General features: G+C 37.7%; 1 long non-coding RNA gene across 1 annotated transcript in view; it reads right to left on the reverse strand.

Annotated features, from left to right (window-relative positions):
• LOC145525184 (uncharacterized) overlaps window positions 1-25,942 on the reverse strand; it is a 227,806-nt gene that overhangs the window by 71,679 nt on the left and 130,185 nt on the right. Inside the window, exon 5 of the long non-coding RNA XR_014068083.1 lies at window positions 2,463-2,566. This is a non-coding gene — a long non-coding RNA (uncharacterized LOC145525184). The remainder of the gene's footprint in view (window positions 1-2,462; window positions 2,567-25,942) is intronic.

The raw sequence follows: 25,942 nt of genomic DNA on the forward strand, positions 1-25,942 counted from the left end.
CCCATAGCATGAAGGTCTCATTTTGGATTCTTGTCACTGTCCTCAAATTTTAACTGAGAGACCTCTACTGAATACACCCAATTTTTGGACTCTCCTCATTAAACACCGGAGAAGGCAATGGCACCCCACTCCAGTACTCTTGCTTGGAAAATCCCATGGACGGAGGAGGCTGGTTGGCTACAGTCCATGGGGTCGCTAAGAGTTGGACACGACTGAGCGACTTCACTTTCACTTTTCCTTTTCGTACACTGGAGAAGGAAATGGCAACCCACTCCAGTATTCTTGCCTGGAGAATCCCAGGACAGCACAGCCTTGTGGGCTGCCGTCTATGGGGTCGCACAGAGTCGGACATGACTGAAGTGGCTTAGCAGCAGCAGCACTACTCCACACTACTACTCCACACACTACTCCACACTACTCCACACACTACTCCACTATGTACATACATTACAAGATATAAGTCACTTCCAGGGCTTATACTTTTCAGAGATAATATTGACATTAATTTAAGAAGATATGAAATATTATATCTTGTCAAAACTATGCCAGCCTTTGATAAGCTCCTATTTCCTGTCTGTCTTACATTGACCACATCTGTGATCTGCAGAAGAAATTACTTTTTCTATTACTTGATTTATGTGCATATTTTCTTTGTTAAGTTGGCCTTGGGACATACTGTAAATGGTATTTTTTGAACTTTGTAAAATAATCAGCATATAAATCAAGCATGACATATTTAGAAAGACAGACCTCTCTTGATTGTTCTGATAGATTTCTTTCATCTCATTTTTTTCTGAAGCAGTTCCATTTGATTATCAGAAATCATAATTTAATCTTACCTAGAGCTACATACCTATAAGTGTAACCTTACAATCATAAATTGGACTTAGCTGTGTCAAAACATAGAATGTAAAAGTCAACTATCCCGCCCTTCTGTCTCTAAATTAACAATGAGGAAGGCTACACGGTTACAAAAGAAAATTGAGGCCAGTATTATCATGAAAACTTTATCAATATTTAAGAATCCTATAACTAAGATACAGTGTAGCCGAAAAGTAATAGTCTATCTATCTATCTGTCTATCTGTTTATCTTCAGTTATTTGTAGAAAGAGAGCCAAAAACTCCTCTTGTGTATTTCTGGACATTCCAGGGATCATCGTATCTTTTGTAATTTATTTAACACATCAGTTCAATTCAGTCGCTCAGTCGTGTCCGACTCTTTGTGACCCCATGAATTGCAGCACGCCAGGCCTCTCTGTCCATCACCAACTCCCGGAGTCCACCCAAACCCATGATTTAATATATAAATCGTCTCAATTGCTTATCTCAATTCTGGTGGAAAGTGAAAATCTCTTGGCAACATTTCCAAAATTTCAAGATGTTTATATTTTCATGTTCATTTTTTTTCTTGTTGCAGTTTAAATTTCAACCACTAATGCATAGTTATTTTCTTTCCCTCCTCTGTAAGAACACAGAGATGAAACCCATCTTCTTCTAGAAAATACTTGTAAGCATCCAACTTTATCAAGATTTAAGACAACAGAAGTGTATAAGAAAATTTTTAAAACAACAGAACTAGTACATTGTTCAAGTCGCAAGTGGCAGGAAAGAAGTGTGTTAATGTCTGGTATTCATTTATCTTCCTTCGTAACTGTTCAGGATCTAGGATGTCTCATTCTCTGCCTGTCTCTTCTGTCTGGCCTTTCATTACCTGACACTGTAAAACATTTGAGGATTTTTGCCAACAGAAAACAATTTTTGATACTTGTCATTTTTTCAGATAATGCAATTTATCTTTCTCCCCTTATGTTAACAATTAACAATTTCTTCCAGAAATCCTCGGGTTTTCTAAATTTTATATTAAGCATTTTGTATATTTCAGCAAGAAATTTCTGATGGCAGCAGTCTTTCTGTCAGTTAAAAATGAGCTCATAGGAGATAAAATAATAGCGAGTCTACTGCAGTCTGCCTTCGCTTGTTCTTAAGTGGAACTTATATTCCTATGCAAGACATATAATGAATCTCTAAGACTTTTCTTCTATATATCTCAGTTAAGGAATAGAACGAGATCTAATCTAGAGTGACTATCCTCAGCTGTCCACTCTTAGGGTTTTCCAGGGTAAGTCACATTGTTAGCTACCCTATCAAAGAAAAACTAAGTAAAATAAAAACCATGTGTGCCACCAAGGTTTCGTTATTTTAAAAGTCACTGTAGCCTACTGGAAACTCTATCAACTCCAATCCGAAATACTGGCCCAACTCTATCCTTGAATGTGATCCTTATTCTTTTAAACAACAAATCCTTATTGAGCCTTATATTATATCCTTAAAACTATAGTGAGTCTTCAGTGGAAGTATATTCTCCTTCATGGATGTTTGTAGATGATCAGTTCGAGGTTGAGAGAAATTATATTACTCTACTATCTCTGTAGGTAAGCAGCTAAACTTTAGGTATACTTACAGAGTCAAGATCTCAGTTTCCTGGATTCTGATGCTAGGAACTCAATCTGCTTTCATTTTTCTCTTTGAAAATTGCAACTGAAGACTTTACTTCCTCTCAATAGCCTGTGAAGTATAATTCAGTCTTGTCAAGGAATACAGAGTACACACTGTATAACCACACAGGGAGTCTGGTGATTTTCATATGCTTCATTTCACTAATTTTAATGTTTTACCTACGTGTGTTGGGGGGGGTGGTATTTTACCTATATTTTAATATTTCAGAAATCAGGACAGATTACTTAATTCCTATTTCTCACTGTCTGTAAAGTAAGCACTAGTATTATTCTAATGTATTTATTTATTAATGTCAAAGGTTTTATTGATAATCACTTGGAAGGAAACAATGGTTTTAACAGAGAATCTGGAAGGCTCAGAATTCTTATGAATTTATTGTTTAGGTGCCCTTGAACTTAATAATGATCTAATTTCTATTTTTTGATCAAGAATATGACATTTAAAAAATACCCCCTTATAAGAGTAGTTTAAAACCTCCACTCAGGGACTTTCCTGGTGGTCAAGTGGTTAAGATTTTGTCTTCCAATGCAAGGGGTGCAGTTTGATCCCTGATTGGTGGGCAAAAATTCCATATGCTCCTTGGCCAAAAAAAATCAAAAACATAAAACAGAGGTAATATTGTAATAAATTAAGGAAAGATTTTAAAAACGGTCCATATTTTAAAAAATCTTTGAAAAGTGTTAAAAAATAAAAAGTAAAATCTCCATTTAGGATAGGATATGCTAACTAAAGTCCCTTCTGTTGCTTCTAAGTCGCGTCAGTCGTGTCCGACTCTGTGCGACCCCATAGACGGCAGCTCACCAGGCTCCCCGGTCCCTGGGATTCTCCAGGCAAGAATACTGGAGTGGGTTGCCATTTCCTCCTCCAGTGCATGAAAGTGAAAAGTGAAAGTGAAGTCGCTCAGTCATGTCTAACTCTTCGCGACCCCATGGGCTGCAGCCTACCAGGCTTCTCCGTCCATGGGGTTCCCCAGGCAAGAGTACTGGAGTGGGGTGCCATTGCCTTCTCCGAAGTCCCTTCAGTACGTGATAAACATAGGATAGTAATTTGCATTTCTGAAAACCTCAGATGGAGCCACACAATTTATATGGGTTTTACTTCAGTGTATTCACCACTCTTAGAATTGTAGTCTTTAATCTTTAAATTTGTAGCAATTTTGTTTGACCAGAATGCCTCCTTTAAGATTTTGGGCTTTCCCTAGGCTTTTTGTTTTCTTTTTATGATTTTACTGACACTTAAGAAGATGAAAATTGTCATTGAAAGCTATCATTACACAAGAAGCCAAATGGACAATGAGGACTTTTTCCTGTTGGTGGGGAAATGCTTTTCTATCTGGTTAAATTATATACAGGTTCTTATGTATAAGAAATTGTACACAACCACAACCCACAACCCAGCTAAGAGGGAGGAAGGGGTGCCTGGCCCAGTCAGAACATCTCAGTATTGTTTGTAGATAAAGGCGCAGCCAGATCTTTAACACCTAAGCCAACTGGCCAAAGCTGTCATGGGCTCGGTGGAGCATTCCCCATGACCCATGTCTTCCATTCCTAGAGGAGGATAGTTCAGAGGGATGAACATATGCCGAACGCCTCTCTCATGCTAGATATCGTGCCAGACATTTTAATATGCATTTTGTTAAATTATCAAAAATTCTATAAGGGTTATATACTTTTTGTAGTCTATTTTATAGGTAAGGCAGCTGAGGCTGAAAGAGTTAAACAACTTGCAGAAACTCAAACAGCTAATAAGTGGGACTTTTACCCAGGCCTATGGACTGCCCGTCCGTTTAAGGACTGTTCTTTTCTTTACAATCAAAGTAAAGGCTGTAGAAAATGTATTTTTGGTGCCTCCTAAAACATTTTCTTCCTCTACAAAAAGTGAAAATTTAAGTGAAGTAAGTTTGATAGCTAGATTTCACTTAGAATAAAAGAGTTGTCTATGTAATTCATTTCCAAATCTTTTACATAGATTACCTTAATTTCTTTAAGCCACCTTTATTTTCTCCCTATTACTCTCAGCTTGGTTGTTTTTCTTCCAGATCCCAAAACACAGACGGAAGCTTAAGTTTTAAATATCTATTTCTAACTGGTAAAGAAGGCAAAATTCTTTGTAGGCAACAACTGTGCAACCAATGCTCAGTTGGGAGTTATTTATATAAAAGTCCTTAGTCAGGAAGTCATTTATGTAACAGGTCAATAAGTGTGTGTTCACCTCTGACCAAAACCCAGTATGTGATTCAACCATCCAAATGAAGAATTTCAGAAACATACATATATTTGTGTGAATAATCAAAGCATGTAAATAAATATCAATACATGCTGCTTAGCATTCATAAAATTTAACAGTTTAACTTGTACATTTTCCAAGCAATTCAGTTTTTATTTTGATTTAAATGATCAGTTTTAATTCTCTGAGTTGTTAGAAACAGCACTTCAGTTAGTTTCCTAATCCCATTGCATATTTTGCCATATATCTTGATGGAGTAGATGTATTTAAGTGTATATATGAAAGAGAAAGTGTTTGTGTGTGAGAGTGTGTATGTGAAAAGTTTTCAGTCATAAATATTTCTTTTTCATTTATTAGGAGTCCTATAACTGTATTGAAATGCTTTTGTTAACATGCCAGACCTTTGATACTCAAAGTGTGGTTCTTGAACCAGCAGCCTTGGCTTCATAAAGAATTTATTAGAAATGTAGGTTTTATGTTTAAACCAAATGTACTGAATGACAATCTGCTGATCCTCAGCAGGTGATTTGTGTGCACATCACATTTTGAGAAGTATTGCTGTGGCACATTACTCCTATAACTCTATTCTGGGTGATACTCATTGTTTTCATCATTGTCTTTCTCTTCATTTTGAACAAGATTATAATATATTTTCTTGCCTCTGTTTCCTTTAGAGTGTGATGTTTAAGTTTTCAGTGATCCCTTTATTCCTTATTTATCTTGTTTTCATTATCACTGCCACAAATAGTATTTTTCTTGGGCACTTTACCTTACCACATGGGGTTTCAGATTTTGAATACCTTGTATTATGATTATCAGATGTTTTGGTTAATTTCATCACTAATCGTGAAATGGAGCAGGACTTGTGGTCCTTCCCCACCATGTTCTCAGACTGACTTTTGACTTTAGCCAAAGAATAAGTTTAATAAGTGAGAAATGTAGAAACAAATAAATGCAGACCAACAAGGCTAAATAATAATGGTTCAGTCATTAAGTGAAGTCAAGGACCTTTGGTTCCTTCCTCAAGGGCAGTGGCTCAGTCGGTAAAGAATCAGTCTGCAATGCGGCAGGCCTGGGTTCAGTCCCTGGGTTGGAAAGATCCCCTGGAGAAGGGAAAGGCTACCCACTCCAGTATCCTGGCCTGGAGCATTCCATGGACTGCAAAGAGTCGGACACTACTAAGCGACTTTCACTTTTAGTTTCTTTCAAGGGCTATAGATAATATTTTGAGCCATCTTCTGTCAGCTGTCTTAAAGGTACTAAAACTTCCACCAGGTGGAAAAAGTTAACTATATGATGACCAGGCAGTAGCCATGATCTTAGCTGCCACAATTCCGAAAATTAACCTCAAGTATATGGGAATAAAACAATCCTGGAACTGAAGATTAATTGTACTTAATCAGTCAAGATGACACTGATCAGACCACCACATGACCAATTTCAAGATTACTGTCAGAGCTACGTGTGGCCCCCTCCCTCTGCTTATAAAGTATCTTACTCACTGATTGTCAGTTCAGGGAGTCAGCCTTTGAACAGGAGTTCCCTGCTCTCCTGCCCCCAGCTGCTTATCCGAAATAAAACAAACTTCCCTTTCCACCAGCCTTGCATCTTTATTGGATTTTGAGCAGGGAGCACCAAGACCCCCACTTTTGGTAGCAGTCATATGTTTCACCTTGATCCCATTGATTCAGATAGTTATATATTTAAAACTCATTTGATGCTGTATATCTTAGGACAGGCTGTTTATTTCTGAGTCTAGACTTTTTAATTAATTCCATTAGAAGATTGTCCCTCTCTGACATGAAACAAATGAATATCCTACTTGTATATTTTGGTATTTCTATTTTTAACATTCTGTTTCCTGGAACACGGTGGAAGAGGAGTGTTGGGATTGAAGTCCTCTTCTCCTTTCAAGCTAAATAGTCTTTGGCAAATAACTTCCCTTAATGCCATATCTTCAAAACTGGTATAGAAATAGGTTTTGTCATGAAGAGAAAATGAACTCTCTAAAGCATCTAAAAAGCATTTTGGACACCATTGGCTCTCAAATATGGCAAAGCCTTTTCTTTTATCCCACACAGATACAGAAAAGAAATAAAATGTCTGTGTTTCTCACATTGCTGTCTCATCCTGAATTGCTGCCTCCTTGGCAGACCAAACTTTTGAAACCAGCTCTTCCTGGATGCCATGTCTAGATCACATACTGCTCTTTATGACCTGGGGACTCCTTGAGCCACTGAGATTGTCCCCTAGATTTCTTGACTTCTGCCAGCTAGCAGTGATATGAAGCATGAAAGAAATTTCTGCTCAAACACTTAATGAAAATAAGGTAATATGACCATAAGCAATCTGCTTAAAAATATATGAGAAGTGAACCTATATTTGCACCTCTGTTCTGAGACTTCCCAGTGTCTATAAGACTCTGTGTGGAGAATTTGTTTTTTGAGGGAGGAATAAGTATCCTCAAAGAACAATGCATACTGAGACACTTTTGAGATATATAATGCCAGTGAGATCATTCATCTATTTTATCATTACAAATTTTAATAATCACTTGGTAAATAATGTTTTAGACCCTGTATATACAAGGATGATACAAGTTTATCTCCTCATGGAACTTACATTCATGTGAGAAAAAAAAATAACTTACAAGTTAAAAGACAAAAGCCATAACTTCAGAGATGTTAAAAGTTATGAGGAAAATACCATAAGGCAATGTGGTCGAGTTTATACAAAAATTGTCCCAATTCTCTAGCTCACCTTATATCAATGCTCTTTGCTACATGACCTGGTAGTTACTCCCATTAATAAGCGTCGTCTTTTTTGTCACCTTTGGATTCCAGGTTGGCTTTGTGACTTGTTTTGGTAGGAGATTATGACGGAAATGACTATGTCATTTCTGTGAATGGTCTCAGAACCTCGCATGTGCTTCTACCAGCTCTTTTAAAATAAGCCTGGACTAACCTACTGGATAATGAGGAATATATGACCCTGACACTGGCATTAACCCATGCTCAGTTAGTGAACCACCAAATATGTGAGTAAAGTCATCCTAAAACAGCCAATCCCACAGCCAATTCACCAGCTGATGCAAGAAAGAACCTAGCTGACATCAGCTGAACCTTCCTGGCCTTAAAGAGTAGATTTACTTATGCTCAAATCCATAGAGTTAGCCATACACTCAGGGGAAATAATTCATAATTGCTTGTTTAACCTTCTAAATTTTAAAGCAGTCTATCACACATCAATAGAAAACTGATACCGATGGAAATGACTGGGAGAAAGTCTGGATGTTAGATACAAAAAGTGAAGAAGGGACATGAAAGAGAGTTTGGAACTGAGGGGAAAAAAATAATAATAAAATGTTAGCAATGAAGGCATTAGGGATCTGTCCAGGTAGGAGCTATAGAAAGCACTAAGGCACTAAGGAAGCACTAGAGAAAGTTTGTCATAGAACAAGGGAAAGTCAGGGTGGCTTTAGGAACATAATCAAGAAGATTAATAAAAACATCACTGGTAAGATAAGCAGAAGTCTCATTACTTAGGCCTTTGAGTGGCTGGATTAGGGAGGGTTTGTGTGCAGTACTCAGTTGTGTCCAACTCTTTCTGACAGCATGGATGGTAGCCCACCAGGTTCCCCTGTCCATAGGATTTCCCAGGCAAGAATAGTGGAGTGGGTTGCCATTTCCTATGCCAGGGGATCTTTCTGACTCAGGGATTGAACCTGTGACTCTTCTGCCTCCTTCACTGACAGGCGGTTCTTTACGATTTTGCCACCTGGGAAGTCCCAGTAAAGGTTTCAGTTCAGTTCAGTTCAGTCGCTCAGTCATGTCTGACTCTTGGCGACCCCATGGACTGTGTAGCATGTCAGGCCTCCCTGTCTATCACCAACACCCAGAGTTCAACCAAACTCATGTACATTGAGTAGGTAATACCATCCAACCATTCTCATCCTCTGTTGACCCCTTCTACTCCTGCCCTCAATCTTTCCCAGCATCAGGGTGTTTTCAAATGAGTCAGCTCTTCGCATCAAGTGGCCAAAGTATTGGAGCTTCAGCTTCAACATCAGTCCTTCCAATGAACACTCAGGACTGATCTCTTTTAGGATGGACTGGTTGGATCTCCTTGCAGGCCAATGGATTCTCAAGAGTATTCTCCAACACCACACTTCAAAAGCATCAATTCTTAGGCACTCAGCTGTCTTTATACTCCAACTCTCACATCCATACATGACCACGGGAAAAAGCATAGCCTTGACTAGATGGACCTTTGTTGACAAAGCAACATCTCTGCTTTTTAATATGCTGTCTAGGTTCATCATAATTTTTCTTCCAAGGAGTAAGTGTCTTTTAATTTCATGGCTGCAGTCACCATCTGCAGTGATTTCGGAGCTCCCCAAAATAAAGTCTGCCCCTGTTTCCACTGTTTCCCCATCTATTTGCCAGGAAGGGATGGGACTGGATGCCATGATCTTCGTTTTCTGAATGTTGAGTTTTAAGCCAACTTTTTCACTCTCCTCTTTCACTTTCATCAAGAGGCTCTTTAGTTCTTCTTCACTTTCTGCCATAAGGGTGGTATGATCTGCGTATCTGAGGTTATTGATATTTCTCCCGGCAATCATGATTCCAGCTTGTGCTTCATCCCTCCCAGTGTTTTTCATGATGTACTCTGCAAATAAGTTAAATAAGCAGGATGATAACATACAGCCTTGACATACTCCTTTTCCTATTTGGAACCAGTCTGTTGTTCCATGTCCAGTTCTAACTGTTGCTTCCTGACCTGCATACAAGTTTCTCAAGAGGCAGGTCAGGTGGTCTGGTATTCCCACCTCTCTCAGAATTTTCCACAGTTTATTGTGATCCACACAGTCAACGGCTTTGGCATGGTCAATAAAGCAGAAATAGATGTTTTTCTAGAACTCTCTTGCTTTTTTGATGATCCAACAGATGGTGGCAATTTGATCTCTGGTTTCTCTGCCTTTTCTAAAACCAACTTGAACATCTGGAAGTTCACGGATCATGTATTGCTGAAGCCTGGCTTGGAGAATTTTGAGCATTACCTTACTATGGGGGATGAGTACAAATGTGGGATAATTTCAGCATTCTTGGCATTGTCTTTCTTTGGGACTGGAATGAAAGCTGATCTTTTCCAATCCGGTGGCCCCTGCTGATTTTTCCAAATTTGCTGGCATATTGAGTGCAACACTTTCACAGCATCATTTTTCAGGATTTGAAATAGCTCAACTGGAATTCCATCACCTCTACTAGCTTTGTTTATAGTGATGCTTCCTAAGGCCCACTTGACTTCACATTCCAGGATGTCTGGCTCTAAGTTAGTAATCGCTCCATGGTGATTATATGGGTCATGAAGATCTTTTTTGTACAGTTCTTCTGTGTATTCTTGCCACCTCTTCTAAATATCTTCTGCTTCTGTTAGGTCCATATCATTTCTGTCCTTTATTGAGCCCATCTTTGCATGAAATGTTCCCTTGGAATCTCTAATTTTCTGGAAGAGATGTCTAGTCTTCCCCATTCTATTGTTTTCATCTATTTCTTTGCACTGATCACTGAGGAAGGCTTTCTTATCTCTCCTTGCTATTCTTTGAAACTCTGCATTCAAATAGGTATAGCTTTCCTTTTCTCCTTTGCTTTTCACTTTCCTTCTTTTCACAGCTATTTGTAAGGCCTCCTCAGACAGCCATTTTGCTTTTTTGCATTTCTTTTTCTTGGGAATGGTCTTGATCCCTGTCTCCTGTACAATGTCACAAACCTCCATCCATAGTTCTTCAGGCACTCTGTCTATCAGATCTAGTCCCTTAAATCTATTTCTCACTTCCACTGTATAATTGTAAGGGATTTGATTTAGGTCATACCTGAATGGTATAGTGGTTTTCCCTACTTTCTTCAATTTAATCTGAATTTGGCAATAAGGAGTTCATGATCTGAGCCACAGTCAGCTCCCGGTCTTGTTTTTGCTGACTGTATAGAGCTTCTCCATCTTTGGCTGCAAGGAATATAATCAATCTGATTTCAGTGTTGACCATCTGGTGGTGTCCATGTAGAGTCTTCTCTTATGTTTGTGAGGGTTTAAGAGATGTAAATTAAAGAGAATTCGTATATATTTGAGACCAAATCATCTTCTTGGAATTAATGACAGCCACATGTGAATCTGACTTAGCTATTTCAAATCCATCAATAAGATGGAGAGAATATTCCTTTTCCATATTACAAAGTCATAAAACTTCAGCATCACATTTAATTCTAGAGACAAAAGTCTCTATGGAATTATAATTTCTTTTGATTAAAAATACAGCAATTTTCAGAAGCATGCTGTGCACCGCTCCTTTTTCTCGACTTAAAGTTTGACATCATTAAAATGCTCTGGGTGATGTGATTATGGCTGGTGATGCAGTTGTTGTGAGATGTGCCAGGCAGCCCTCACTGAGAGCTGCACAGTCCTATTTCAGGAGGTTGCTTCTCTTTCAGCACCCTCTGTCTAAACTCAGCTACCTAGATATTAACCCTCAGCTTTTAGAAAAGAATAATTAATGCTTTCCAAGTTTGTCATATGACCTGAAATCATACGCCTTGCCTGGCTGAAAGGCTGTATTTAACCAATGTATTTTCATAGGAAAGCTCTGCAGAGTCACAGCTGAGGAGTCTGACTGAGACATCAATGTGGAATGACTACAAAGTAATATGCCTGCCTTATGGTAATAGATCGCCTTGTGTTATGGTCACGGTACAAACTCAGAGATGGAATGAGCTGATAAAACTACAGAAATGAAAAGCCTACCTTCTAAGGACCATTTGTGTAGCTTGAAATGTGAAGCTTTCTGGTCCGTAGTTCACCAAGATACTCAGATCTCTCCTAGCAGTCATACATCAGAGAAAAGAGAATAAAAAAAAATTCTGTCTTTTCAAAATCTAGTTGAAGAGAAGCATAGTAGCAAGTAATTTTTTTTAAATGTGCTAAGTACCATCATCTAATTATAGGTGCATGTTGCTACTAGTCTAAGAAAAAAAAAGAAAATTCTTTGCCCCATCTTTAAAACACAACAGAATACATGTCAATTTAAAAATTTTATTAGATACTTTTAAAGTATCTAATATAATTAGTATAATATTATATACTTTAAAATATTATATTATCATATAATACTTTTGAATTTTGTTAGTATAATAAGAATACTAGACATATTTACTCTGTGGATTTATCAAGAGGCTATCAACTCTGCTACCAGTTTTTAAGATAGAGTGTTTCATCTTTAATCAGTGATTCAGAAAATCTGTTCTTCAGATATTAGACAGAATTTAATCTCCAATTATGTACTTCTCAGTTTTTATCAAATGCCCAGCTGAGAAAAATGATAATTAAGATAGTTTAAGGGACTTGAAATATACGCTTTAATATAAATGGCCAACATTCTTTGACTTACTATGTAATTGGCTTCCACAAGATATTATTCATTACTGTGATGCCTCTGAATAATAATCACCATATCTCTTTGGAAAAGTATGGATCTCATGAATTTTTCAGAGATTGAATTATTAAGCATTAACAAATAAGTTGTCAACAGCTGAGCCATGCAGTGCTCAGGAAAATGTAGTTTTCATTCATTAAAGCTTAATTTTTTGTCATATGTTTCCAAGTGAATATATTTAGTGGCTATCTAGAAGATCCTTTCTAGTAAAGCTAGTTTCAGAAAAAAATACAGAAATTTTCCACTTGCCTTGTATACTACATACAAAACCACAGAAAGACAAGAAATAATATTACTTCTGCATTGAAATACTAATTTCACATAATAGAAATGCAACTGACTTGTCACTAGTGTGTTAAAATGGTAGTTCTCAAAATGTAGCCTAAGATCTATGGCATTAGTGTCACTCTGGAACAGTTAAAAATCCACAGTTTCAGCCTCCATTCACTAAATCTGTAACTCTTGGAGTGGGGCCTTGCTCTACGTAATTTTACAACTCCCCTCACCCATCACCAAAGTAATTAACATGCCCAGGAAAATTTGACAGCACTCTGTAAAGTCAACAATGTTGACTCAGCTAAAGAGCAGTAATTCATGTTGACATTTTATGAGAAAAGAAATTAACAACAGAAAGAAAACAGTGAGAGACATAATCCCTCTCAATTTCAGGAAGATACTTTTTCAAATTACAGTCACATCAGCAACCTAGGAAAATAACATAATTACTCCACAGAAGTTACATGAATAGGTCTGCTTTCAAGGACATAGTTAGAATCTACCCAAATTCCTTACCCATATTCTTCCCTTCTTTGGAGATGCAGGATACTTAATTAAGTGCCTAAAATAAATAAACACCACTAACTCTATACTAAAATCTTGGACTAGCTAAATTTTAAAATTGACCTATGTCCTAGATATTACATCTATCTTAGAATTTTGCTCTCAGTGCCAGAACATTATTCCCCTTTACTCTCTGTTTTGTCTCTTGAATTAAAATCTTATCTTTTCCTGAGAGATTTTTGTACCTCATGCTTACTGTTGTGCCTTGAAAGAGACTGGATTTCTCCAGCTTCTGAAGATGTTCCTACTGTAGCATACTTCCTTGCTCTGACTTATTTATATCTATTAACATCCATTTCTGAAGTGGCCATTTTATAAATCTTCTGAGCAATCATTTTCTTAGCTATAGGAACATAATTATGGCCTCCTTCCCCTTGACTGTTCTGATTTAAAATCCAATGATCAACATTACTAAGCATTTTTTGCCCATGACCACAAGGCAAATTACAACAACAAGAACAAAAATAATAATGACTTTTGTCCCACTAAAACTCTGTCAGTCCAAAGTATATTTCTGGGTTTGTCCGACTAGGATAAATTTCTGTCCTCATGGAATAAGTTGAATGTTTGTTCTCCCCAAAATTTATATTTTGAAATCCAGTCACCAATGTGATGATATTTGGAGGTATGGCCTTGGGAAGCCAGGTAGTTCATCAGATGCAGCTCTCATATAGGGGATTAGTGCCTTTATAAAGGGATTGTGGGAACTCTCTTGCCCTTTCCGCCATGTGAAGACACAATAAGAAGACAGTCATTTATGACCCAGGAAAGATGCACTCCTTGGACACTGAATCTGCTGGCACTTTGATCTTGGATTTCCCAGACTCCAGGACCATGAGAAATAAATGTTGATTATTTAAGCCACCCAGTCTCTAATATTTTTGTCACAGTAGCCTAAATGGGTGTCTTCTAGTAAGTCTTCTAGTTCTTTTTTCTCCTCAAGTTACTTCTTGATGTAAAGAAGTCTCACACCCAGCACTGGATGGTCGTGACAAACTGGAAAACAAAACAGGTTGAAGCAGGAAAAGTGAAGGTAGTAACCTTATGAATTACAAAGAGACAAAGAAAGAAAGAATGGAGGAAAGAGAAGGAAGGAAAGAAAGAAGAAAGAGAAGAGTTTAAACGAGATAAGGAAAATCATGCTCAATATGGGAACTGAGAGCAACTGTGGAAGAAAGAAGTCAATTGGCTACAAACTAAATGAATAACTTATAAGATGCAAATGCGAGAACAGAATTTATATGACTCAATTGAATAAAGCTCCTTGTTGTGTTTTGTATTAAGTATTACTCAGTAAAATATTAAATTTGTATACTTCCATAAGTTAACCCATAAAAGCTTTAAAGGATTCTGTTTTCTCTGTAGAGTCATCTTCCCTTCCTTCCTCTGCTTACACGTTCTAGGATGAGGCAAATGTAACCAAGGCAAGCAAAGTTAGGAAAACAAAGACATCTATAATCAGACCTATTACATTAACTCCAGTCATTAATGGGAAGATGGCTCTCTCTCAACTTTAAATGATTAAAACTAAAATAAAGCAAGATGTCTCTATTCAGCCCAACCCCCTTTTGATTATCTATTTTCTTTGGATAAGATTAAAATAAATGCCTAATTGTCCCCCTTTTCTTCTAATTACTTGCATGGATGAATAATTAGATAGGATGAAATCTTAAATTTATGCCTAAGGATATAAGATCTTTCTTAATTCAGCTGTTACTTCTGCTATGGAAATGAAAACCCACTCCAGTATTCTTGCTTGGAAAATCCCATAGACGGAGGAACCTGGTGGACTACAGTCCATGGGGTCGCAAAGAGTCAGACATGACTGAGCATACACACATGCAATATACTCCTCACTATAGTTTCCTTATTAAAAAATATAATAATAATAACTGTGAGAGAATAAGTAGGAAAGATTTAGTGAGCTCATTTGAATAGAAATCCCTTTTTAGATTTTAAGGTAGTATAGTAAAAATGATTTAGTCTTATTGATAATAATACTAATAATTGTATGTTTTATAGAGAGCAACCAAATCCTGTCAAACTTATTTTCTGCTGACACTTCTATGTTAAACTTTTATAAAATCAATATTACACAGTTATAAGCATTAAAAAAAAACATGGCTTTATACCCAGAAAAATGAAAAGAGGAACACAATTTCACCTAAAATATAAAGTTTCAAATGGAGCCCTGAAGCAAAAACTGTTATGTTTTATTTCCAAAAAAATCAGAAAAAGAAACAGTCATGGAAGGATTTTGGTAAGACATATAAAAGAATCTACTGATCACCACTAGTGAAAAAAGATTAACTCACATATAAGTCAAAGTTGTGCAGCTTATCTCTTTAAAATATTTAAAAGGAGAATAGAATCTCTTCTAGATGGCTTAGAATTTTACTTGCCTAAGAGCAGGCGGAGGAAAATTAACTTGCATAGCATCTTCTAGCTTCACAATGCAAAGATGAAGATGACATTATCAATATAGTCAAAAGAATTGCCTCAAAATATAGAATTGAGTCATATATCCAGAGCCATGGTTTAGCGAAATCCAATTGGTCACAGACCTCTATCTGCAGCAGCCATGGCTACCGCCATGAGCTGTGATGTTTTAACCAAAGAATCACTGGCAGACTTGTAGAAGTTAGGAGAGAAAAGAAATTATGCCTAGGAGAAAAGCATTCTTTCAAATAAGATCATCTGCTCAGAAATGGAAAGTGCTCAACAATATTGGCAAAGTAAATTGCCTTTATCTAAATGTTTTAAACTTCTGCTTGTTATACATGAAAAAGAGCAAAGTATATACTACTTCATGTTAAAAAAAAAAAACAAAACACTAAAATAATTTTTTAAAAAGGAATAGAAATCACTTATTATCCCAGCAAACAAAATTGAATTATTCCATTATAAGGACTCCATACATCACCTACCAGATATTTAGAAACCAAGAAGCCATGGAGTCCTCTCTTTTGCAAGAATAAGATATCTAACACTCGACATTATACTTCTTGGTGCTTTTCTCTGAGTGTTTAAACCTTGTTGTTAGTGAGAGAGGATCTAAATTATTTCCTGGAAACTGCCTCAAGAATCAATACAACTCTATGTTAAATCATAGTATGGCTCCAAGCATTTCAATAAATGGGTATTGATGCATTCTTACCAACTCCACTAGAACAGTGCATATCAGATTCACCTTATTCTCTACAACCAGGCAACAGCTGAAGTGAAGACAAATGGCAAATGCAAGCAGTATATAAAATCAGGCCAGACGGCTTTGTCCTCAAACCCAGCTTCCTGAGAAGAGTGATTAACATCTTTATTTTCACGAAATGATACAATTTCAAAATGCTTATGTAAAAAATGGATTCAGATCTTTTAATTTTCTGTATAAATTGAATTATTCAAATATATTCTTCAACATATTGAAGAATACATATCTGGCCCATGAATTCAAGTGAAAGGTAGCACTGACTATATTTCCAAGGTGATATACTGAATGCCTTGAAGTAGATTCTGAAAAAATTAACCTGGTATCTAAATACATGTGATTCCATTAAATTATCCATGAGGATTAACATAGTGATGTGTTATGCATGATATAGAAAATGTTTTTCCACTAACTAAGTAGCATTTTATTCATCAACTTCAGCAAATTAAATGCAAGGAAAAGGGAACGAAAATTTACAAACACACCAGAAATCTAAATTTATTTTGTTTCTCTCTGTATCATCAAGTTTGTGTAAATATTAGGTCTTACTTTCTATCTAATTCTACAACTGAAAGTGACGTAAAGGGAAATTGTAAAGTGACGTAAAGTTTTCATGGGAGGGAAACAGTCCCTTAAATTATTGCTTCATTTTACTTTACTTTTCTAATTGTTCTCAATGATTTAGTCAAGTGCATTCTCAATAGCATTCATAATGTGCATTAGACATGGTTTTTGACTTCAAGGCATTTATGATGTACCAGAAAAGAGAAAATGTAATCAAGATAACACAGTAAAACTTAGTGTAAAGGTGATTAAGTGATTCAGTTCAGTTCAGTCGCTCAGTCGTGTCCGACTCTTTGCGACCCCATGAATCGCAGCATGCCAGGCCTCCCTGTCCATCACCAACTCCCAGAGTCTACCCAAACCCAATGTCCATCGAGTCAGTGATGCCATCCAGCCATCTCATCGTCTGTCGTCCCCTTCTCCTCCTTCCCCCAATCCTTCCCAGCATTAGAGTCTTTTCCAATGAGTCAACTCTTCGCATGAGGTGGCCAAAGTACTGGAGTTTCAGCTTCAACATCAGTCCTTCCAATGAACACCCAGGACTGATCTCCTTTAGGATGGACTGGTTGGATCTTCTTGCAGTCCAAGGGACTCTCAAGAGTCTTCTCCAACACCACAGTTCAAAAGCATTAATTCTTCAGCGCTCAGCTTTCTTCACCGTCCAACTCTCACATCCATACATGACTACTGGAAAAACCATAGCCTTGACTAGACGGACCTTTGTTGGCAAAGTAACGTCTCTGCTTTTAAATATGCTATCTAGGTTGGTCATAACCTTCCTTCCATGCTGCTAATTTACTTAGTACTATTTAAAACAAATTATAAGTATATATACATATGTATCAATTAAAACTTTGTATTGTAAGTGACAGGAAAGCTAATGCAAATGATGCTGAAGAAAAAGGAACAATCTTTGGTGCAAGTGGTCAAAAAGTACAGATATTGTTGTAACTTAATCCATTAACTCAAACTCTGTCATCAAGGACTCGGGTTCTCTTCTCTATGCTTTCTTTGATGGTGATTTATCTTCATTCTCTGCAGTGTAGCCCCACCTCATTTTCCCTCTATATTTCACATCAGTCAATAGGAAACCTCTCTTACTCATGAAAAAGAAAGGATTTTGATCACAGAAGTCAAATGAAAGACTTGGATCTGGCTCTCATTCAGTAAATAGATAGTAAGCTTTAAAACACTGTAGTAACAAAATGATCTTCTATCATTGGTAGTAACACAGAGCTAGCACTATATAATAGGATCAATCTATTGAATTGTTATAAGATCATACGTGTAAGATGTCTGACTGACTGAGATCCATCACTTCTCATTTAAAGTTAATTTTCCATTTCTGCTGTGAAAAGTTGACACAATTAAAACATCACAAATTTATTTTCTACAGTCTCTGTATGGGTGGGCTTGAATGGGTGCCCTGCTTAGATTCTCATGAAGCCAGAACCAAAGTGTCAGTTAGCATGGGCCTGTGCTGTTATCCAGAAACTCTAAGGGAGATTCTGCTGCTAAAGTCATTTAGGTTGTTGATGAATTCAGCTCCTGGTAGATGTAGGACTAAGGTTCCTATTTTCTTGCTGTCTGTTAGATTACAGATTTTATGTGTCTCCCATTCTGTTGCCTTCTCCACCTTCAAACCATCAGTGGTTCACATCATCCTTCTCATGCTTGGTTCCTCTTCTACAGCATCTCTCTGTTTCCAGAAAAAGTGATATTTTTAAGGATTCATGTGATTAGACTGAGCCCATGCAGAAAATTCAGGATAATTTTAGGATATTAATGTCTGTAACTGAAATTACATCTGCAAATTCCCTTTTCATGTAACATGAAATGTTCACAGGCTTACACCAAGGGGGAAAGATCAGGGGGTCAAAATTCCACCTAAAATATACCCTTTGAATGATAAATGCCATTCACAACAGGGAATTAGACATGATACTGGGGAGCAGGGGTGAGCCTAAGAAAGAGTCTCTGGCAAACTGAAATGTGAGAAGCAGACTCTAACAATGGGGCACTAGCAGCTGAAACAACATGAAGCCAATTCATGTTTTCAGTGGGAAGACAGGAGGAGTTATCTCCTGTGAAATGTCATGGGCATGGTACTGGAAACTGCTATAAACTTCAAACTGAAAGGGCAAGATATCTTGAAGTCTCTGGGACAACAGAGAAAGTCAGTAAAGAAAAAAAAAAATCCATAAAAGGACTGTCTTTCTGCCTGCCATATAATTTTGCTAACTTTTGGTCTTATCGGTACAACATATTAGAGATTCTCAAACAGAAGCAGAAGAATGAGGAATATCCTACTCAATTTGCAGAAATCTCCAGAAAAAGAAATGATGCTACATTTTTATTTACTTCCTTAAATAGCTTTTACAATAAGACAATTGCCCTTTCTATTAATATAATTTGTTCATCTCCTGGTAGAATTGGCTACTTCATTGACTCCTTGGGTCAGTCTGATTAATACAGTTCAGAATAACTAGAGAAGTAAAAAAGCTAAACTTTATTCTTGTAACCAGGTTCATTGAAAACAAGAATACATTCATGATGTTTCATATTAGGGCACACAGCTATTGCTATGGTTTGAGTGACAGATATTTGGAAGGAAGGCATCTACATCCTTTAGCTTGCAGGAGATGTGATTCACAAATATTCCTAAAGAATGATATCTGTGCACAGAACTATTGATTTTAAGTACCAGTTTCATGATCATGATAGGATTTCATATTTTTGGTACTATTATACAGTGCATGCACGCTCAATCACCCAGTCATGCCCAACTCTTTTCAACCTTATGGTCTGCAGGCTGCCAGGCTCCTCTGTTCATGGCATTGTCCAGGCAAGAATACTGGGGTACATTGCCATTTTCTCCTCCAAGGGATCTTCCCCACCAAGGGATCAAGCCAGCATCTCCTGTGTAGCCTGCTCCTGTGTCTCTTGCCTGGGCAGGCAGATTCTTTACCACTGAGCCACCTGGGAAACTCTCTATTATATAGATCTTTTAACAACAATAACAACAAAATAATTTAAGCCAATTAAGACAAAGGGATGCAAAGTATCTTTTAGAAACCAGAAATAGTTAAAATTTAAAACTTTTCCATTTAACTTTTGACAAATGTAGCTGTAAAAATTAAAAACACTAAAAAAAATCCAGCAGCAATTGTTGAGATGCTGGTTGTCAGCTAGAAGTTCATTGCTAGAGATACACTTTGGATGGAAAAATATTTAGGTAATCAAATGGATAGAACAGCAGGAACTCTATACTAAGCACAAAAATGTGTTTCCTTCCATTTCTTTGTTGCCAGAACAAATGCTATGTCATGTTCTGGTGGCTAAGGGAGATGACCCACCTTCCCGTGTGGGTGAGACTATAGCATTCAGTGATAGATGAATAGGGTTGTTATTAATTAAATGTTGTACAAAAGAGAGCAGTATGGTGTAGATAGCTGCTTCCTTTGTTGTCTGTCTTAATCTAGAAATATTCAAGAATATTCAACTGAGGTAGTAAAGTTTTTAAAATATAAGGGGTAATTTACCATAAGAGTGAAACATGTACACATCTATAACTCTAAAGCCATTCCTTTCTCTCTATATGTAATATAACTTTAAAGCCATAATTTTCCCTTGGCAATGGTCTGGTGATACAGCTGGTTTGCAGAGGTCAGGAATGTGCTAAATGTAGTGGAGTCTAAGCTTTGGTGTACATTAGAAACACATGGGGAGGTTTTAAGAATGCCAATGCACAGACTGAACTCCATGCCATTTAAATCTGAATGTGTTGGTTTGGGAGCTAGGCAACAATATTTTTTATTAAAGTTGCCCAGTTGATTCCAATATACTATTAATACAATCGGAGAAGGCAATGGCACCCCACTCCAGTACTCTTGCTTGGAAAATCCCATGGACGGAGGAGCCTGGTAGGCTACGGTCCATGGGGTCGTTAAGAGTCGGACACGACTGAGCGACTTCACTTTCACTTTTCACTTTCATGCACTGGAGAAGGAAATGGCAACCCACTCCAGTATTCTTGCCTGGAGAATCCCAGGGACGGCAGAGCCTGGTGGGCTGCCGTCTATGGGGTCGCACAGAGTCGGACACGACTGAAGCGACTTAGCAGTAGCAGCAGTAGCAGCATTAATACAATATTTGTGACCCACTGAGATAAAGATGAGAATCTGAGTATTCATGGTCATATTATTAGGCTATACCACCCTACAGGTGCCTGCACATAAAAATGATAGCTGATTATAAATGTGAAATTAATCAGAGGACAGGTAACGCTTATGCCATTAAGAACTCGAAGGATATCACCTTTGTGCAATTCCCATATTTTGCCAGGACTCAGTATAAATAAATCATCCTGGGCAAGGGAGTCAACATACTGTGAGTCAAGGATGAAGAAACAAAAAGTGGCCTGTTCCATTTTCCTTAATTCTCAAGGAAATGAGGTTTATAATTGACTAAAGACATTTCTATAGTACTTAGAATATATACTTAGAACCTATGTGCATGCATGCTAAGTTGCTTCAGTCAAGTCCGATTCTTTGTGATGCTGTGAACAGTAGCCTTCCAGGATCCTCTCTCCATGGGATTCTCTAGGCAAGAATACTGGAGCCATGGCCTCCTCCAGGGGATCTTCCCAACCCAAGGATTGAACCCACATCTCTTACATCTCCTGCATTGGCAGGTGAGTTCTTTACCACTAGCACTACCTGGGAAGTCACTTAGAACCTATAAGAAAGAACTATTATAATAGTTAGGATATAAGACGAAAACCAGCCAGTAATAAAATAATCTGTGAATTTGATAGATGTTCAATGATCCTTTAGAGCCTAGAAACTGCTCCAGGAAAGGCGTGGCTTAAAAGAACAACTTTTTATATAACTCACAATTCTGTGAATTGGCTGGGATTTTTTAAAAGTCTGGAATGTCAGTTAAAACTCTACTGGGCTTACTACATATTTGCAGGGAGCTAGTAAGTCTACTGTAGGGGTCATTTATCTGGTGGTTAGAAACTGTTGAACAGGAGAAGCACTGACTGCGTCCAGGAGTCAGTCTCCATACACTAGATTAACCCAGACTTATTCACACGGAAGTGCCACATTTCAGGGGAATAAGAACAAATGCAATATGGCTTCTTGAGATCAGACCCAAGCTGGCACACTTTAATTTTCTCCACCCTCTGTTTTTTGAAATAAGACCTACCCACATTCAAGGGGGGAAGGAATAAACTCTGCCTTTTTATTTGAAGAGCTACAAAATCAAATAGCAGAGGCGCACAAACACAAGAAATAGAAAATATTGTCAACATTATTTGTAGTATATCACCATAGAAAAGATATTTTTGTTCATAACCGTGAATATCCTTTTTAACATCCCCACCCCCTCTTATTTTTTTTCATTTCTGACCTCAGCCATAACCATCTGCATCCTAACATCTGTCATGACTCTTCCTGTCCTTTTTCCATTTAAAAAAGCCTGCTTTTATCTCTCTCCAGTTGAAAATTCTCTGGGATACTTGTTTTCCACTATTGTGGAAACTTGACCCTTAAACTCAGTATGAACAGGGTAATACTTTTTCCACAAAGAGTTACAAGTTCAAGTGCTTGCATAGGTTGGGCCTAGTAAGATATTTTAAATGAGCCAGATTTTATATTTCTTAAAACACATTACATAAACAGCATCAGTCACCCACCAATCCACCTTTATGCACTTACTTTAGTATGACACTTTCTAGAATTTTGGGAAGGCTAACATAAACAAGAGAAGCTATTTACATTTCACTGTTCCTCTTCCCCAACTCTCTTCCTGCATTCCTTTCACTAGGGGAGGATTTGGATAATTGAATCCAACTAACCATTTGGAAGAGACCACGTCTACTAGTAGCAAGAGCCAATGTGTTAAAAGTCATCTTATTTTCCCCAAACTTGGCAATACAAAAACATTTCTTACCTATTGTTTAAAAAGTAAATTTCTCTTTCAATGCAGGTGGCTCAGTTTGATCCAAGGACTATCATTACTGCTTTGATTACTTGTAACTTATGATCAACCAAAATATGGTACAACCCAAGATGTAGATTTAGGCATGATTAGGCCCATGATCTGGGAGAAAGCAATGGCAACCCACTCCAGTACTCTTACCTGGAAACTCCCATGGACGGAGGAGTCTGGTAGGCTGTAGTCCATGGGGTCGCGAAGAGTCAGGCACGACTGAGCGACTTCACTTTCACTTTTCATTCTCATGCATTGGAGAAGGAAATGGCAACCCACTCCAGTGTTCTTGCCTGGAGAATCCCAGGGACGGAGGAGCCTGATAGGCTTCCGACTATGGGGTTGCACAGAGTCGGACACGACTGAAGTGACTTAGCAGCAGCAGCAGGCCCATGATCTAACCAGTCCATCCTAAAGGAAATCAGTCCTGAATATTCATTGGAAGGACAGATGCTGAACCGAAGAATTCATGCTTTTGAACTGTGGTGTTGCAGAAGACTCTTGAGAGCCCCTTGGGCTTCAAGGAGATCAAACCAGTCAATCCTAAAGGAAATCAGTCCTGAATATTCATTGGAAGGACTGATGTTGAAGCTGAAACTCCAATACTTTGGCCACCTGATCTGAAGAACCGACTCATTGGAAAAGACCCTGATGCTGGGAAAGATTGAAAGCGGGAGGTGAAGGGGACAATAGAGGATGAGATGGTTAGATGGCATCATCGACTCAATGGACATGAGTTTGAGTAAACTCCGGGAGTTGGTGATGGACAAGGAGGCCTGGCATGCTGCAGTCCATGGGGTTGAAAAGAGTTGGACATGACTGAGTGACTGAACTGAACTGAACTGATGCTGAAGCTGAAACTACAATACTTTGGCCACCTGATTCGAAGAACCGACTCATTGGAAAAGACCCTGATGCTGGGAAAGATTGAAAGCAGGAGGAGAAGGGGACGACAGAGGATGAGATGGTTGGATGACATCATCCATGCGAGAGACATGAGTTTGTATCGGCTCTGTGAGTTGGTTATGGCCAGGGAAGCCATTTTGGATGCTCTCAGTCACTTGCTCCGGGGAAATCAGCTGCCATGTTGCAAGTTTCTTCATGGAAAGGCCCAGGGAGTGAGGAACTGAGGGAACCTTCAGCCAACAGTCCAAGAGAAATTGAAGCTCTGGGTCAAGTAGCCAGGGAGGAACTAAATACTGCCGGCAAGCCCAGGAGTGAACTCAAAGTGCATTTATTACTGGATGAGCTTTCATATGAAAGTACAACTCCAAATGATAGTTTAACTGCAACTTCCAAGAGACCTGGAACCAGGGTCATGCCACCAAGCCATGCCAGGTTTCTGAGATAACATTTTTTTAAGCTCCAAAATTTTATGAAAATTTGCTAAGTAACAGTAAGTAGTTAACTAATATATGAGATTTGCCATAGCACTACAGCTGATGTCACTAAACATAGAAGAACCAGTGATATAGTTGTTCTTTTATTGTTTTTTGCATTTAGCTTCATTTGAAAATACCACTGGCAGAGAGGCAGAATAAGATACAGACACTACTTAATTTTACCCATATTTTCATATTTTCTTATGCATTATATTTTATTTACATATATGAATATCAATTCATAAATTAGGTATGTTTTGTATGTATAAGTTAGCATATATATAAATATATTTATGGAGATATATATGTATGTATGTATATATATATGAAAGTGAAATTGTTAGTCACTCAATCATGTCTGACTCTTTGGGACCCCATGGACTGTAGCCCATCAGGCTCCTCTGTCCATGGAATTCTCCATGCAAGAATACTGGAGTGGGTAGCCATTCCCTTCTTCAGGGGATCTTCCCAACTCAGGGATCGAACCTGGGTATCCCGTACTGTGGGCAGATTCTTTACCATCTGAGCCACCAGGGAAGCCCATGTGTGCATATACATATATATATGTATTCACTTATCTTCCATTGCCTGACTTTGATATGTTCTGAGAGAAAAAAAATCAACAGCAACCAACACTATTTCTGACTACTTTCCTCTACCTATGGAATTAACATTTTCCATAGATTTCAACCAGGATGTATTATATTACTTATATTAATTATTTAGGGCTAATTATATAGAAATAACTATGGTTATATTTTTCAGGAAGACTTCTCATTTAAATTTTAAAAGCAAATGGTTATGTCCTATTTTAATTCTGTGGATTGAAAGATTGAAATAAGGGATTATCTTTATGATTTCAGGATGTTTGCATTAAATACAAAAATTATGAACTACAACATTTGTCAAATTTTACAAATCAAAATTATGTGTGGATACAGAGTCACCAAAACTAGTTTGCAAAGACAATCCATGATGTGGAAGAAAGTATTCAGAACACACATGATTGGACAGTAAGTAGAACCCAAAGTATAAAAAGATTTCCTTTGTGGCATTAAGAGAAATTCAAATGGGGAAATCTAAATAATCAAAATACATATGAAACATTGACAGCCTCATTGATGAGAAAATTGAAAACTCAAAATCACAATAAGGTATTATTTTACACTCATTAGTTTGTCAAAGTAAGTCTAGTAATACAACATTGATCTGGAAATTTAAATTAGCCAAAACATAAGGGGAAAAAAGCGCCATTTTCTTGAGGAAATGGCAACCCATTCCAGTATTCTTGCCTGGAGAATCCCATGGAGAGAGGAACCTGGTAGGCTACAGTCTGTGGGGTCGCAAAAGAGTTGGACATGGCTTAGAGACTAAACAGCAAAGCAACAGCAACAGTGTCCTAACAATTTTATTTTAAATATATACCCTAAGGAAAACCTTGCATATATTCTATGGTAGAGATTTTTAAAACCCTTTAGAGTAGCATTGTTAATAATTGCAAAAACACTAGAAAGAAATCATAGGTTCAGAATCGCTAGGATGAATAAATAAATATTGTATATCCATGTTGAGCTTCCTTGATGACTCAGATGGTAAAGAATCTTTCTGCCAATGCAGGAGATGGGGGTTTGATCCCTGGGTCAGGAAGAGCCCCTGGAGTAGGAAATGCAAATCAGTACAGTATTCTTGCCTGGAGAACCCCATGGACAGAGAAGCCTGGTGGGCTA

This window comes from Giraffa tippelskirchi, chromosome 11, assembly GCF_054371585.1.
Source record: "Giraffa tippelskirchi isolate mGirTip1 chromosome 11, T2T-mGirTip1v1.2.pri, whole genome shotgun sequence".
NCBI lineage: Eukaryota > Metazoa > Chordata > Mammalia > Artiodactyla > Giraffidae > Giraffa > Giraffa tippelskirchi.